Below are 10345 nucleotides of genomic sequence, written 5' to 3'. Positions count from 1 at the left end.
AAATCCTTTCCTTGTAATGTCAGCTCTGCCGGGCACAGTTTCCTTAACTGAGGTCTGGAGGAGGGGCATAGAGGGAGGAGCCAGTGCACACCAGTAGTACTAAATCTTTCTTAGAGTGCCCAGTCTCCTGCTGAGCCCGTCTATTCCCCATGGTCCTTACGGAGTCCCCAGCATCCACTACGGACTACGAGAAATAGATTTACCGGTGAGTAAAATCTTATTTTTTTACCTTATGTGCCTGCACTACAAAAGAAAGGACACCACTATCAGATGCAGTCCTTTCGGCCCAATAAATACAGAAAAGGCAGAGGTTCTTCCTTCCTTGCTACTAGAGGAAAGGGAAAAGGTAAACTATCACCGGCCGTGGCCGGTTCCCAGGAGCAGAAGTCCTCCCCGGCTTCTGCCAAATCCAGCGCATGACACTGGGGCTCCTCTGCGGGAGTCCGCACCGGTGGGGGCACGTCTAAAGCTCTTCAGTCGGTTCTGGGCTCGTTCGGCCCTGGACCCACGGGTTTTAGAAATAGTGTCCCAGGGGTACAAACTGGAGTTTCTCCTCCAGCCTAGAGGATGCTGGGGTTCCAAAAGGACCATGGGGTATAGACGGGATCCACAGGAGACATGGGCACATTATAAGACTTTGAATGGGTGTGAACTGACTACTCCCTCTATGCCCCTCCTGCAGACTTCAGTTAGACTCTGTGCCCAGAGGAGACTGGACACACACGAGGGGAGCTCTCCTGAGTTTCTCTGAAAAGACTTTATGTTAGGTTTCTTATTTTCAGGGAGACCTGCTGGCTACAGGCTCCCTGCATCGTGGGAGTGAGGGGAGAGAAGCAGACCTACTTCTGAGTTCAAGGGCTCAGCTTCTTAGGCTACTGGACACCATTAGCTCCAGAGGGTCTGATCACTGGGTTCGCTTAGCTGCTTGTACCCGGAGCTGCGTCGTCACCCCCCTCACAAAGCCAGAAGAAAGAAGCCGGGTGAGTGTTAGAAGAACAGAAGACTTCAGTGACGCAGAGTCTTGGAGATAACGCGCAGCGGTCGTGCTGTGCGCCATTGCTCCCACATGCCAGCGGCTCTACAAGGGTGCGCGGGGGGGGGGGGGCCCTGGCCAGCAATAGACCTCACAGTTTAACCCTGGCAAAGATGTATACAGTGCATATGCACTGTATACGGACCCCCGCCAGTATAAAACTGTAAAAAGATAGCGGGGATGAAGTGTGCTGAGAAGGGGGCGTTGCTTAGCCCTCGCAACTCTGCACAGCGCCATTTTCTCCTCACAGAGATGCTGGGCCCGCCAAAACACCTAACAGTGTAAAATGAGGGGGGGGGGCACAGTTATGTAGTGCAATTATAGGTTCACCATGAGGCACTATAGATATATGTATATAATGTGCGTGTGTACACAGAGTTGGTTAGAGTTTTCTGTGGTTTCCCTGTCAGAAATCTGCCCATGTTAGCAATGCTGGTGGGTGTTTAGTACACGTGTGTCGACATGTGTGGGTGATCTACCGCAAACAGATATGGGTATCCCTCTGTCGGCAGTGCCAACTCCAGATGGTACTTGATTCATGAGATTAAGTGTCAGCATGTCAGTAGTGGTAAGCTTTGCCAAAGTAAGCACTGTTTGGGGAACACAGAAGTATGTGGGTGACCCTGTCGGCACCAACTATGATGACTGGGTGTAAAAATATATAAGAAACCTACACCTGTAGGTGTATATATGTATGGTACGTTGCAGTGAGCTGTAGCTCGAGCACAGACGTGATAGTATTTTGTGGGGGCGTCCTAGTGAAATTAGGTATATGTTTCCTTCAGATCCCTCGGGGTCACAAAGATGTTATTTTGCCTAGTCACTACTCCCTGTCGTCGACACGAATACTATGTTCCATGTCGGCTATAATGTTTCCTGATTAGATCCACAACATTGGCATTCAGTACATGTTTATACACATTCAGAACATATAAATGTCACAAGGGACCCTGATGTTCCTGATATATATATATATATACACAACAAAATTCCAAGTGCGCACAACAAATTTTTCTTAAATGAAATAACTGATTGTCAATTAATATACAACCAACAACTATAAAAGTTCACAATAATTTATTAAAAGCAGTTCATTGGACATGTATAACCTCTAGCAGAATAACATCAAGGTTTAGGTGTCCTTGCTTTAGAGTTCAGATGCCAACGCGTTTCGTCCTTGTTAGGACTTCATCAGGTGATATCAACAAAAAGCTGGTTGATGGAGGAGAAGAATGAAGAAGACAACAATTTATCCACTATAATATATAGTTCATGATTACAGCGAACAGCCAGTACATAATTTCAAAAGGTCATATTCATAAATGATGTTAGACATATTGGCATTCGGAGTAAATAAAAATCAATTAGATACAATGGAAACCGTATGTACTCAATTAGCAGGCTACCAGTTTATTATTACCGAAAGCTGAAATAATTAAAAAATTATTTGAATAAAAGACACCTTTTGTTGGTATCTAATTGACAATACAACTTTTGTACACACAATTTAGAATAAAGAAGGAAAGAGGTATGCATACCATGACTCCTCAAGGACCACACGATGAATAACGTGATTTACTTGTAGTTAGTTTTAATGACCTATAATGTGATCAATAAATAATTAGAACTAGTTTAGAGTGGTATTAAGTCAGATCCTTATTAGATCAAAGTAATGAGATGACTCCAAATATACTTACTTATAGGTAAGAAAGGTCTATAAATGGTGTAAAAATATTCTAGTGAACGATATTATTCCTTAAATGTAATATTGTGACCATAAGATGAATTTCTTTCAATTAGTGACCTATTAAATAATAAACAATATTAAATACAATTAGTGTCTATTGATTATATTTTATTGTAAATATTATATTAAATAAGTGAACTTACTTCAAATATAGGAAGGTGGTCATACCATAGCCTCCATATGTGAATATGAACCCTCGTATATGGGAAACTATTATAAAATATATTTAATATTAATCAATAATTAATAATATATAAAAAATAAGAATTTACTTACCGATAATTCTATTTCTCATAGTCCGTAGTGGATGCTGGGAACTCCGTAAGGACCATGGGGAATAGCGGCTCCGCAGGAGACTGGGCACAAAAAGTAAAAGCTTTAGACTAGCTGGTGTGCACTGGCTCCTCCCCCTATGACCCTCCTCCAAGCCTCAGTTAAGATACTGTGCCCGGACGAGCGTACATAATAAGGAAGGATCTTGAATCCCGGGTAAGACTCATACCAGCCACACCAATCACACCGTACAACTCGTGATCTGAACCCAGTTAACAGTATGATAACCATAGGAGCCTCTGAAAAGATGGCTTCCAACAATAAACAACCCGATTTGTTTGTAACAATAACTATATACAAGTATTGCAGACAATCCGCACTTGGGATGGGCGCCCAGCATCCACTACGGACTATGAGAAATAGAATTATCGGTAAGTGAATTCTTATTTTCTCTGACGTCCTAGTGGATGCTGGGAACTCCGTAAGGACCATGGGGTTTATACCAAAGCTCCCAAACGGGCGGGAGAGTGCGGATGACTCTGCAGCACCGAATGAGAGAACTCCAGGTCCTCCTCAGCCAGGGTATCAAATTTGTAGAATTTAGCAAACGTGTTTGCCCCTGACCAAGTAGCTGCTCGGCAAAGTTGTAAAGCCGAGACCCCTCGGGCAGCCGCCCAAGATGAGCCCACCTTCCTTGTGGAATGGGCTTTTACAGATTTTGGCTGTGGCAGGCCTGCCACAGAATGTGCAAGTTGAATTGTACTACAAATCCAACGAGCAATCATCTGCTTAGAAGCAGGAGCACCCAGCTTGTTGGGTGCATATAGTATAAACAGCGAGTCAGATTTTCTGACTCCAGCCGTCCTGGAAACATATATTTTCAGGTCCCTGACTACGTCCAGCAACTTGGAGTCCTCCAAGTCCCTAGTAGCCACAGGTACCACAATAGGTTGATTCATGTGAAACGCTGAAACCACCTTAGGGAGAAATTGAGGACGAGTCCTCAATTCCGCCCTATCCGAATGAAATATCAGGTAAGGGCTTTTATAGGATAAAGCCGCCAATTCTGATACGCGCCTGGCTGAAGCCAGGGCCAACAGCATTACCACTTTCCATGTGAGATATTTCAAATCCACTGTGGCAAGTGGAACCCTAAAACTACATTGAGATCCCAAGGTGCCACTGGAGGCACAAAAGGAGGCTGTATATGCAGTACCCCTTTGACAGACGTCTGAACTTCAGGCACTGAAGCCAGTTCTTTCTGGAAGAAAATCGACAGGGCCGAAATTTGAACCTTAATGGATCCTAATTTTAGGCCCATAGACAATCCTGCTTGCAGGAAATGTAGGAAACGACCCAGTTGAAATTCCTCCGTAGGGGCCTTCTTGGCCTCACACCACGCAACATATTTTCGCCAAATGCGATGATAATGTTTTGCAGTTACATCCTTCCTGGCCTTGATCAGGGTAGGGATGACTTCATCTGGAATGCCTTTTTCCTTCAGGATCCGGCGTTCAACCGCCATGCCGTCAAACGCAGCCGCGGTAAGTCTTGGAACAGACAAGGTCCCTGCTGGAGCAGGTCCTTCCTTAGAGGTAGAGGCCACGGGTCCTCCGTGAGCATCTCTTGCAGCTCCGGGTACCAAGTTCTTCTTGGCCAATCCGGAGCCACGAGTATCGTTCTTACTCCTCTCCTTCTTATGATTCTCAGTACTTTTGGTATGAGAGGAAGAGGAGGGAACACATATACCGACTGGAACACCCACGGAGTTACCAGAGCGTCCACCGCTATTGCCTGAGGGTCCCTTGACCTGGCGCAATATTTGTCCAGTTTCTTGTTGAGACGGGACGCCATCATGTCCACCTTTGGTTTTTCCCAACGGTTTACAATCACTTGGAAGACTTCTGGATGAAGTCCCCACTCCCCCGGGTGGAGGTCGTGTCTGCTGAGGAAGTCTGCTTCCCAGTTGTCCACTCCCGGAATGAACACTGCTGACAGTGCTATCACATGATTTTCCGCCCAGCGGAGAATCCTTGCAGCTTCTGCCATTGCCCTCCTGCTTCTTGTGCCACCCTGTCTGTTTACGTGGGCGACAGCCGTGATGTTGTCCGACTGGATCAATACCGGTTGACCCTGAAGCAGAGGCCTTGCTTGACTTAGGGCATTGTAAATGGCCCTTAGCTCTAGGATATTTATGTGAAGAGACGTTTCCATGCTTGACCACAAGCCCTGGAAATTTCTTCCCTGTGTGACTGCTCCCCAGCCTCTCAGGCTGGCATCCGTGGTTACCAGCATCCAATCCTGAATGCCGAATCTGCGGCCCTCTAAAAGATGAGCCTTCTGTAACCACCACAGGAGAGATACCCTTGTCCTTGGAGATAGGGTTATCCGCTGATGCATCTGAAGATGCGATCCGGACCATTTGTCCAGCAGATCCCACTGAAAAGTTCTTGCATGGAATCTTCCGAATGGAATCGCTTCGTAAAAAGCCACCATTTTTCCCAGGACTCTCGTGCACTGATGCACTGACACTTGTCCTGGTTTTAGGAGGTTCCTGACTAGCTCGGATAACTCCCTGGCCTTCTCCCCGGGAGAAACACCTTTTTCTGGACTGTGTCCAGAATCATCCCTAGGAACAGTAGACGTGTTGTTGGAATCAGCTGTGATTTTGGGATATTTAGAATCCACCCGTGCTGACGTAGCACTACCTGAGATAGTGCTACTCCGACCTCTAACTGTTCCCTGGACCTTGCCCTTATCAGGAGATCGTCCAAGTAAGGGATAATTAATACGCCTTTTCTTCGAAGAAGAATCATCATTTCGGCCATTACCTTGGTAAAGACCCGTGGTGCCGTGGACAATCCAAACGGCAGCGTCTGAAACTGATAATGACAGTTTTGTATCACAAACCTGAGGTACCCTTGGTGAGAAGGGTAGATTGGGACATGGAGATAAGCATCCTTGATGTCTAGAGATACCATATAGTCCCCTTCTTCCAGGTTCGCTATCACTGCTCTGAGTGACTCCATCTTGAATTTGAACCTTTTTATGTAAGCGTTCAAAGATTTTAGATTTAAAATTGGTCTCACCGAGCCGTCCGGCTTCGGTACCACAAACAGCGTGGAATAATACCCCTTTCCCTGTTGTAGGAGGGGTACCTTGATTATCACCTGCTGGGAATACAGCTTGTGAATAGCTTCCAATACTGCCTCCCTGTCGGAGGGAGACGTTGGTAGAGCAGACTTCAGGAACCGGCGAGGGGGAGACGTCTCGAATTCCAATTTGTACCCCTGTGATACTACCTGCAGGATCCAGGGGTCCACTTGCGAGTGAGCCCACTGCGCGCTGAAATTCTTGAGACGGCCCCCCACCGTGCCCGAGTCTGCTTGCAGAGCCCCAGCGTCATGCTGAGGACTTGGCAGAAGCGGGGGAGGGCTTCTGCTCCTGGGAAGAGGCTGCATGGTGCAGTCTTTTTCCCCTTCCTCTGCCCCGGGGCAGGAACGAGCGGCCTTTTTCCCTCTTGCCCTTATAGGGACGAAAGGACTGGGTTTGAAAAGACGGTGTCTTTTTCTGCTGAGAGGTGACCTGGGGTAAAAAGGTGGATTTTCCAGCCGTTGCCGTGGCCACCAGGTCCGATAGACCGACCCCAAATAACTCCTCCCCTTTATACGGCAATACTTCCATATGTCGTTTGGAATCCGCATCACCTGACCACTGTCGCGTCCATAACGTTCTTCTGGCAGAAATGGACATCGCACTTACTCTAGATGCCAGGGTGCAAATATCCCTCTGTGCATCTCGCATATATAGTAATGCATCCTTTAAATGCTCTATAGTTAATAATATACTGTCCCTATCCAGGGTATCAATATTTTCAGTCAGGGAATCCGACCAAGCCACTCCAGCGCTGCACATCCAGGCTGAGGCGATCGCTGGTCGCAGTATAACACCGGTATGTGTGTATATACCTTTTAAGATATTTTCCAGCCTTCTATCAGCTGGTTCCTTGAGAGCGGCCGTATCAGGAGACGGTAACGCCACTTGTTTTGATAAGCGTGTGAGCGCCTTATCTACCCTAGGGGGTGTTTCCCAACGTGCCCTAACCTCTGGCGGGAAAGGGTATAGTGCCAATAATTTATTAGAAATCAGCAGTTTTTTATCGGGGGAAACCCACGCTTTATCACACACCTCATTTAATTCATCTGACTCAGGAAAAACCACTGGTAGTTTTTTCACACCCCACATAATACCCTTTTTTGTGGTACTTGTAGTGTCAGAAATGTTCAATGCCTCCTTCATTGCCGTGATCATGTAACGTGTGGCCCTACTGGACATTACGTTTGTCTCATCACCGTCGACACTGGATTCAGTATCCGTGTCAGGGTCTGTGTCGACCATCTGAGGTAACGGGCGTTTTAGCGCCCCTGACGGTGTCTGAGACGCCTGAACAGGCACTAATTGATTTGTCGGCTGTCTCATGTCGTCAACAGTTTTTTTGCAAAGTGCTGACATTGTCACGTAATTCTTTCATTACTACCATCCAGTCAGGTGTCGACTCCCTAGGGGGTGACATCACTAACACAGGCAATTGCTCTGCTTCCACATCATTTTCCTCCTCATACATGTCGACACAATCGTACCGACACCCAGCACACACACAGGGAATGCTCTGATAGAGGACAGGACCCCACTAGCCCTTTGGGGAGACAGAGGGAGAGTTTGCCAGCACACACCAGAGCGCTATATATATATACAGGGACAACCTTATATATGTTTTACTCCCTGTTATAGCTGCTGTATTTATATATTAGCTGCCAATAGTGCCCCCCTCTCTGTTTTACCCTGTTTCTGTAGTGCAGGACTGCAGGGGAGAGTCAGGGAGCCGTCCTTCCAGCGGAGCTGTGAAAGAAAATGGCGCTTGTGTGCTGAGGAGAAAGGCTCCGCCCCCTTCACGGCGGCCTTTTCTCACGCTTTTTTCAGGAAACTGGCAGGGGATAAATGCATCCATATAGCCCAGGAGCTATATGTGATGCATTTTTTTTAGCCATATAAGGTTTTTATATCGTTTTTATTGCGTCTCAGGGCGCTCCCCCCCAGCGCCCTGCACCCTCAGTGACTGGAGTGTGAAGTGTGCTGAGAGCAATGGCGCACAGCTGCAGTGCTGTGCGCTACCTTATTTGAAGACAGGAACGTCTTCTGCCGCCGCTTTCTCCGGACCTCTTCGCTATTCTGGCTCTGTAAGGGGGCCGGCGGCGCGGCTCCGGGACCCATCCAGGCTGAACCTGTGATCGTCCCTCTGGAGCTAATGTCCAGTAGCCAAGAAGCCCAATCCACTCTGCAGTCAGGTGAGTTCGCTTCTTCTCCCCTTAGTCCCACGATGCAGTGAGCCTGTTGCCAGCAGGACTCACTGAAAATAAAAAACCTATTTAAACTTTTACTTCTAAGCAGCTCAGGAGAGCCACCTAGCTTGCACCCTTCTCGTTCGGGCACAAAAATCTAACTGAGGCTTGAAGGAGGGTCATAGGGGGAGGAGCCAGTGCACACCAGCTAGTCTAAAGCTTTTACTTTTTGTGCCCAGTCTCCTGCGGAGCCGCTATTCCCCATGGTCCTTACGGAGTTCCCAGCATCCACTAGGACGTCAGAGAAATAATGAAATTAAATATACTAATATTTACTCACATAATGAATCAATCTCCACTGGTGCGTGTCATTAAGTGATGAGCCCCTATAAATAATTAACCCTAATCAGTGTTTCTATTAAGAATTGATATCAGAATAATAACGGCCCATAGGTCCAATATTACTTACAAGTCCAGATTTCCCAGAGATGTGCATCAGTCTCTTCCACAAATGTGAATGAGCTCTGTGGGGCAGTTTTGCTCTATTTATACCTAGTGTGATTACCTCACTTCCTTTAGGACTTTCATCCAATAGGAAATGGGGTAGTGAATAAGGATGCAAATATGATATAAATATACTGAATACTATGTTTAAAATGCTAGACCTAAAGTAATCAGATGATTAAGTATCCATAATTCTAATGAACCGCTCTCAAAAAGAAATACCAACTGTATTTAACCTCCTTATATAATTCATGACGTCACTTCCGCCTCTTAATCCGAGTGCGGGTGTAAAGTGTGCTATTTAGCGCCCATATTTCTGGCTGCATGAACCAATCCTAACGGAGACCCTGCTGAGAGGCTTAAAACTAGCCCAAGGACACTCGTCCCTCTGTATACACAGCCCTCGTCAAGAGAGGGCCGTGGTTTGCGTTCCACCCGATCGTAGTGGAACGCATGTGACGCGCCGGATGTGGGTCCCATATTGATTGACGGCTTGCGTTCCACCCGTCACCAACCGTGGAACGCAAAGTCCGTACCTGATGCGCCGCTAATCTGGGCCGTAGGAAGGGCACATGTACTGCGCATGTGTCCTCCACTAAACTCCGCGCTGCCATCTGCATCTAATAATAAGAGCTAATCTATATAAACCCTATACAGCATGGGTCTTCAACCTGCGACCCTCCAGCTGCTGTGGAACTACACATCCCAGCATGCCCTGCCTCAGTTTTAGCATACCTTAATAGCAAAACTGTGGCAGGGCATGCTGGGATGTGTAGTTTCACAGCAGCTGGAGGGCCACAGGATGAAGACCCATGCTATACAGAGTCACTGACCCCACATATATGTAAATAAAGAATTAAACAACTAAAATCGGAATGACTAAAGAGGATTAGTTAATTAATATGTATGTTAAAGTATAATACCTTGTTCCTTCTATATCTTTACAATAGTCAATGGTACATTAAACAAGATGACATAATATATACCAGACAAGTGCAATATGTTACAGCAATATGTACTTCCTTATAAAAAGGCAACAACATCCACGTTTTCATTTAATCCATTAGGGGATAAAGTATTCAAAGTGTAAATCCAATACGTCTCCCTTCTGGACAATAGTAAATCCCTATCCCCACCTCTCGCATTAGATTTAATATGTTCCAGCACCCCAAAAGTTAATTTGTTAACATTAAAATTATGGTGTTCTAAAAAATGACATGGTAAATTATGTGACAAGACTTTATTTTTAATGCTCCTAAGATGTTCCTGAATACGGATTTTCACTTTTCTCTTAGTCTTACCTACATAGGAAAATTTACATGAACACTCAATTCTATATATAACATAATCCGTGTTACATGTAACCCTATCTCTCAGAGTATACAATCTTCCATCATCTTGTTTAATCTGTGACAAATTATTTCTCATAAATTTGCAACAAATGCACTG

This window comes from Pseudophryne corroboree, chromosome 6, assembly GCF_028390025.1.
Source record: "Pseudophryne corroboree isolate aPseCor3 chromosome 6, aPseCor3.hap2, whole genome shotgun sequence".
NCBI classification, from domain to species: domain Eukaryota; kingdom Metazoa; phylum Chordata; class Amphibia; order Anura; family Myobatrachidae; genus Pseudophryne; species Pseudophryne corroboree.
This window is presented reverse-complemented; position numbering follows the sequence as displayed.